This window comes from Panthera onca, chromosome D2 (assembly GCF_046562875.1).
Source record: "Panthera onca isolate mPanOnc1 chromosome D2, mPanOnc1 haplotype 2, whole genome shotgun sequence".
NCBI lineage: Eukaryota > Metazoa > Chordata > Mammalia > Carnivora > Felidae > Panthera > Panthera onca.
Genome location: NC_138349.1, coordinates 65,918,206 through 65,925,200, shown reverse-complemented (window position 1 = coordinate 65,925,200; position 6,995 = coordinate 65,918,206). Strand labels below are relative to the sequence as shown.

General features: G+C 37.8%; 1 non-coding gene and 1 pseudogene across 1 annotated transcript; one reads left to right on the top strand and one right to left on the bottom strand.

The window, feature by feature from the left end:
• On the top strand, positions 1–2,704 carry LOC132684674 (GPI alpha-1,4-mannosyltransferase I, stabilizing subunit pseudogene; annotated as a pseudogene).
• Positions 2,705–6,889: 4,185 nt separating this feature from the next.
• On the bottom strand, positions 6,890–6,995 carry LOC132685714 (U6 spliceosomal RNA). Its single transcript, XR_009613283.1, has one exon. It is a non-coding gene; the product is annotated as a U6 spliceosomal RNA (small nuclear RNA).

The window sequence follows — 6,995 nt, the reverse complement described above, 5'->3', positions numbered from 1 at the left end:
ATGTTAACCATTCTGACAGGTATGATGTGATATCTCATTGTGGTTTTGTTTTGCATTTCGCAGATGATGAGTGATGTTGAGCATCTTTTCATGCATCTGTTGGCTATCTGTGCGTCTTCTTTGGAGGAATGTCTGTCCAAGTCTTCTGTTCATTTTTAATAGGATTATTATTATTTTGGGGGGTGTTCAGTCATATAAGTTCTTCATGTGTTTTGATACTAACCCTTTATCTGATATGTCATTTGCAAATATCTTCTCCCATTCCATAGGTTGCCTTTTAGTTTTGTTGATTGTTTCCTTTGCTGTGCAGAAGCTTTTTATTTTGATGTAGTCCTAATAGTTATTTTTGCTTTTGTTTCCCTTGCCTCAGGGGACCTATCTGAACAAGTTGCTATAGCTGATGTTAGAGAAATTACTGCCTGTGCTCTCTTCTAGGATTTTTATGGTTTCAGGTCTCACATTTAGTTCATCCATTTTGAATTTATTTTTGTGTTTGGTGTAAGAAAGTGGTCCAATTTCATTCTTCTGCATGTAGCTCTCTGGTTTTCCTGGCATCATTTCTTGAAGAGACTGTCCTTTTCCCATTGGACATTCTTTCTTGCTTTGTTGAAGATTAATTGACCATATAGTGGTGGGTTTATTTCTGGATCATCTCTTCTGTTCCATTGATCTGTGTGTCTATTTTTGTGCCAGTATCATACTGTTTTGATTACTACAGCTTTGTAATATAAATTGAAATCCAGAATTGTGATGCCTCCAGCTTTGCTTTTTCTTTTTCAAGGTTGCTTTGGCTATTTTGGAAGTCTTTTGTGATTCCATGCAAATTGTAGGATTGTTTGTTTTAGTTCTATGAAAAATGCTGTTGGCATTTTGATAGGGATTGCATTAAATGTGTAGATTGTGGGGCACCTGGGTGGCTCAGTTGTTAAGCCACTGACTTAGGCTAAGGTCATAATCTTGTGGCTGGTGAGTTTGAGCCCCATGTGGGGCCCTGTGCTGTCAGCTCAGAGCCTGCAGTCTGCTTCTGATTCTGTGTCTCCCTTTCTCTGTGTTCCTCCCCTGCTCATGCTCTGTCTCTTTCAAAAATAAATAAACATTTGAAAAATATGTAGATTGCAAGGGATGGTGGGGGAGCAAACAAGGTGGCTGAGGCTGCTGCCTCCACCTGCCAGAACTTTCCTGTTGGCCAGAGCTGGAGGGACCAGGGGACTAGGATGACCTCAGGCGTGCATCAGCAAGCCTTCCATCAGGGTCACTAACTCGCCAGTAGCATGCTCTAGGAGCACCATGCTGCGTGCGCTCGCTCCTCCACCTGTGTTTCTTTGTGTGCTCCTCTAGGAAGCACATTCTCTAGTGTCCTGGCTGACAGGGCTATGGGTGTCCGGGCAGTGGCCTGGCTGTTCCTCTGGGAGGTGGCTGGGCTCACTGGCATACCAGCCACAGCCTACACTGCTATCTCCCACTGACCCTGGCATAAGGACTCTTGCTCTGAAATTATTTTGAATAAGTTTTGAAAGATGGGTCCCATAAAGACCTTTTAATAACAGTGAAATTTGGAGAAATTGTTGAGGACTGATGGACCTGCCAACTCTTTTTTTTTTTTTTTTTTTTAAACAGAAGTTGTGTTAGTGTGTATCTGCCTTCCCACAGAGCTTGCCTGAGCACAGTCGTCAGTAGATTTTTTTTTTTTTTAATTTTTTTTCAACGTTTTTTATTTATTTTTGGGACAGAGAGAGACAGAGCATGAACGGGGGAGGGGCAGAGAGAGAGGGAGACACAGAATCGGAAACAGGCTCCAGGCTCCGAGCCATCAGCCCAGAGCCCGACGCGGGGCTCGAACTCACGGACCGCGAGATCGTGACCCGGCTGAAGTCGGACGCTTAACCGACTGCGCCACCCAGGCGCCCCATTTTTTTTTTTTTTTAATGAATTTTTTAAATGTTTTTATTTATTTTTGAGACAGAGAGAGACAGAGCATGAGCAGGGGAGGGGCAGAGAGAGGGAGACACAGAATCGGAAGCAGGCTCCAGGCTCCGAGCTGCCAGCACAGAACCCGACGCGGGGCTCGAACTCACGGACTGTGAGATCATGACCTGAGCTGAAGTCAGACGCTTTACCGACTGAGCCACCCAGGCGCCCCCCAACTCTTAATTAAACAGTACATCCTGGACTTTTTGTGGATCATATGAGTTAGCTTCATTATGACAGAGAAACATAACAGAGGCAATGATGGTTTCAGAAAATTTTAATATAGGAGCTCCCAATTAGTAGTCCAAAAAATCTAAAGTTCTAATATATGCCAGACAAGACTCACAATGTATTGTTGCCAAGCTTTTTCACCTGTGCACTATTGCTATCATCGGCCATGTAGTAAAGATGGAAAAACCTTTATTGTAGTCAATAACCTGGATTTATTGATGTATTGTCACCAAGAATTTCCAATACGAAATGCTGGGCTCAGTCCGAAGTGGCAGTTCCTTGTGCCTTGAAGAATAAGGACATCTGCCAAAGGAGCAATCTGAAATCTAGATCAGTATATAAGGATGTGGCTTTACAGGTTCCAGTGAGACCGGCCCTACACACCTCTTCAGTAGGTTCTGTGACTCTGCTCATTACCATCCCATGTTCTACTTCAGTCCTTGTGGCTGTTTTCAAATATGCTCATTTCCCCTGTAAGCTATATGGAGTTAAATGCTTTCCATAAACCAAAATAAGACCTATTTACTTATCTTCATTTCGGTTAGGAAAAGGAATTGTTTTATGGATTAGAGACAAATTATTCTCATTTTGTGAGTAGAAACACTTTAATTTCAGCTAAAAATGGAGAAAATCCTCACAAACAAGAATAGATAATTTGAAAGAAAAAAATAAAATGTGTAGATTTCTTTGGGTAGTATAGACATTTTATTGATATTTGTTCTTCCAATCCTTGAGCATGAAATATCTTTCCATTTCTTTGTGTGCTCTTCAACTTCTTTCATCAGTGTTTTATAGTTTTCAGAGTACAGATCTTTTACCTTTTTAGTGAGGTTTATTCCTAGATATCTTACTATTTTGGGTGCAGTTGTAAATGAGATTTTTTTTTTAATTTCTCTTTCTACTCCTTCATTACTGGTGTATAGAAATGCAACAGGTTCTGTATGTTGATTTTGTATCCTGCAATTTTACTGAATTCTTTTATCAGTTCTAGTAGTGTTCTGGTGGAGTCTGTCAGGTTTTCTATACATAGTATCATGTCATCTGTAAATAGTGAAAGTTTTACTTCTTTCTTATCAATTTGGATGCTTTTTATTTCTTTTTGTTGTCTGATTAATGTGGCTAGGACTTCCAGTACTATGTTGAATAAAAGTGGTGAGAGTGAACATCCTTGTTTATTCCTGACCTTAGGGGAAAGATTCTCAGGTTTTCCCCATTGAAGATGATGTTAGCTGTGCGGTTTTCATATACGGCCTTTATTATGTTGAGGAATGTTCCCTCTAAACCTACTTTGTTGAGGGTTTTTATCATGAAAGGATGTTGTACCTTTTTTTTTTTTTAAGTTTATTTATTTTTATTGAGAGAGAGTACCAGCAGGGGAGGGACAGACAGAGAGGGAGTCCCAGCCGTCCCAGGATGTTATACTTTGTAAAATGCTTTTTCTATGTCTATTGAAACGATCATATGATTTGGGGCGCCTGGGTGGCTCAGTCAATTCAGTGTCTGACTCTTGAGTTCAGCTCAGGTTATGATCCTAGGGTCATGGGATCGAGCCCTGCATAAGGCTTTGCACTGAACATGGAGCCTGCTGAAGATTCTCTTTCTCTCTCCTTCTGCCCATCTCCCCCACATGTGTTTTATCTCTAAAATAAAAAATAAATAAAATAAAATAAATAAATTCTCAAAAAAAAGAAATGATCATATGGTTCTTAATATTTCTCTGATTAATGTGATATCACATTGATTGCGAATATTGAACCATCTTTGCAACCCAGGAATAAATTCCACTTGATTTTGGTGAATGATTTTTTAAATGTATTATTAGATTCGATGTGCTAGTATTTCATTGAGAATTTTTGCATCTATGTTCATCAGAGATATTGGCCTGTAGTCTTCTCTTTTTGTGGTGTCTTTATTTGGTTTTGGTATCAAGGTAATGCTGGTCTCATAGAATGAATTTGGAAGTTTTCCTTCCTTTCCTATTTTTTGGAATAGTTTGAGAAGAATAGGTATTAACTCTTCTTAGATGTTTGGTAAAATTTGCCTGTGATGGCATCTGGTCCTGAACTTTTGTTTGGAGTTTTTTGATTACTGTTTCAATTTCCTTGCTGATAATCAGTCTGTTCAAAATTTCTATTTCTTCTTGTTTCAGTTTTGGTAGGTTACATGTTTCTAGAAATTTATCCATTACTTCTAGTTGTCCAATTTGTTGGCATATAGTTTTTTGTAATATTTTCTTATAATTTGTTGTTTTCCTGTGGTGTTTGTTATTTCTGCTCTCTCATTTGTGATTTTATTAATTTGAGTCTTTCTCCTTTTTTCTTGATAAATTTGGCTAGAGGTTTATAAATGTTATTGATTTTTTTTCAAGGGATCAGCTCCTGGTTTCATTGATTTGTTCTACTGTTTTTTGTTTCTATATCATTAATTTCTGCTCTAATCTTTATTATTTCCTTCCTTCTGCTGATTTTAGTTTTGTTTGTTGTATTTTTCTAGCTCCTTTAGGTGTAAGGTCAGGTTGTATTTGAGATTTTTCTTACTTCTTTAGGTAGGCCTTTATTGCTATAAACTTGCCTCTTAGAACTGCTTTTGCTGTATTGCAGAGGTTTTGAAAGGTTGTGTTTTCATTCTCATTTGTTTTCATGTACTTTTTGATTTTTTCTTTGATTTTTTGATTGACCCATTCAGTGTTTTTTGTATGTTATTTAACCTCCATGTATTTGTGGTCTTTCCATATTTTTTCTTGTGATTTAATTCTAGTATCATGGCATTGTGGTCAGAAAAAGTACATGGCATGACTCTGATCCCTTTGAATTTGTTGAGACTTGTTTTGTGGCCTAATATGTGAGCTCTTGTGGAGTGTTCTATGTGCACATGGAAAGAATGTGTATTCTGTTTTAGGATAAAAAGTTCTGAATATATTTGTTAAATTCATCTTTTGTAGTGTGTTATTCAAAGCCATTGTTTCCTTGTTTATTTTATGTTTCGATGATCATCCATGGATGTACATAGGGTGTTAAAGTCTTCTACTATTATTGTATTATTATTGATTAATTCCTGTATGTTTGTCATTAACTGTTTTATGTATTTAGTTTTTCATATGTTGGATGTATAAATATTTACAATCGTTATATCTTATTGTTGGATTGTCCCCTTTATCATAGTTCCCCTCTTTATCTCTTGTTTTAGTCTCTGTGTGTTTTTTTTGTATTTTTATTTCACTTATTTTTTAAATTTACATCCAAGTTAGTTAGCATATAGTACAACAATGATTTCGGGAGTAGATTCCTTAATGCCCTTACCCATTTATTCCATCCTCCCTCCCACAACCCCTCCGGAAACACTCTGTTTGTTCTCCATATTTAAGAGTCTCTTCTGTTTTGTCCCCCTCCCTGTTTTTATATTATTTTTGCTTCCCTTCCCATATGTTCATCTGTTTTGTCTCTTAAAGTCCTCATATGAGTGAAGTCATATGATATTTGTCTTTCTCTGACTGACTAATTTCACTTAGCATAATACCCTCCTGTTCCATCCATGTAGTTGCAAATGGCAAGATTTCATTCTTTTTGATTGCTGAGTAATACTCCATTGTGTGTGTATATATATATATATATATATATATATATATATATATATGTATATGTATACTACATCTTCTTTATCCATTCACCCATCAATGGACATTTGGGCTCTTTCCATACTTTGGCTATTGTTGATAGTGCTGCTATAAACATTGGGGTGCATGTGCCCCTTTGAAACAGCACACCTGTATATTCCTTGGATAAACACCTAGTAGTGCAATTGCTGGGTCATAGAGTAGTTCTATTTTTAATTTTTTGAGGAACCTCCATACTGTTTTCCAGAGTGACTGCACCAGTTTGCATTCCCATAAGCAGTGCAAAAGAGATCCTTTCTCTGCATCCTTTCCAACATCTGTTGCTGCCTGAATTGTTAATGTTACAGGTGTGAGGTAGTATCGCATTGTGGTTTTGGTTTGTATTTCCCAGGTGATGAGTGATGTTGAGCATTTTTTCATGTGTCAGTTGGTCATCTGGATGTCTTCTTTGGAGAAGTGTCTATTCATGCCTTTTGCCCATTTCTTCACTGGATTATTTGTTTTTTGGGTGTTGAGCTTGAGAAGTTCTTTATAGATTTTGGATAGTAACCCTTTACCTGATATGTCGTTTACAAATATCTTCTCCCATTCCCTCGGTTGCCTTTTAGTTTTGCTGATTGTCTCCTTTGCTATGCAGAAGCTTTTTATTATAATGAGTTCCCAAAAGCTCATTTTTGCTTTTGTTTCTCTTGCCTCTGGAGACGTGTTGAGTAAGAAGTTGCTGCAGCCAAGATCAAAGAGGTTTTTGCCTGCTTTCTCCTCGAGGATTTGGATGGCTTCCTGTCTTACATTTAGATCTTTCATCCATTTTGAGTTTATTTTTGTGTATGGTGTAAGGAAGTGGTCCAGGTTCATTTTTGTGCATGTCACTGTCCAGTTTTTCCAGCACCACTTGCTGAAGAGACTGTCTTCATTCCATTGGGTATTCTTTCCTGCTTTATCAAAGATGAGTTGGCCATACTTTTGTGGGTCCATTTGTGGGTTCTCTATTCTGTTCCATTGATCTGAGTGTCTGTTTTTGTTCTAGTACCATACTGTCATGATCATTACAGCTTTGTAATACAGCTTGAAGTCTGGAAAAATATGGAAGTTCCATGAGTTTGCATGTCATCCTTGTGCAGGGGCCGTGCTAATCTTCTCTGTATCATTCCAATTTTAGTATATGTGCTGCCAAAGTGAGTAC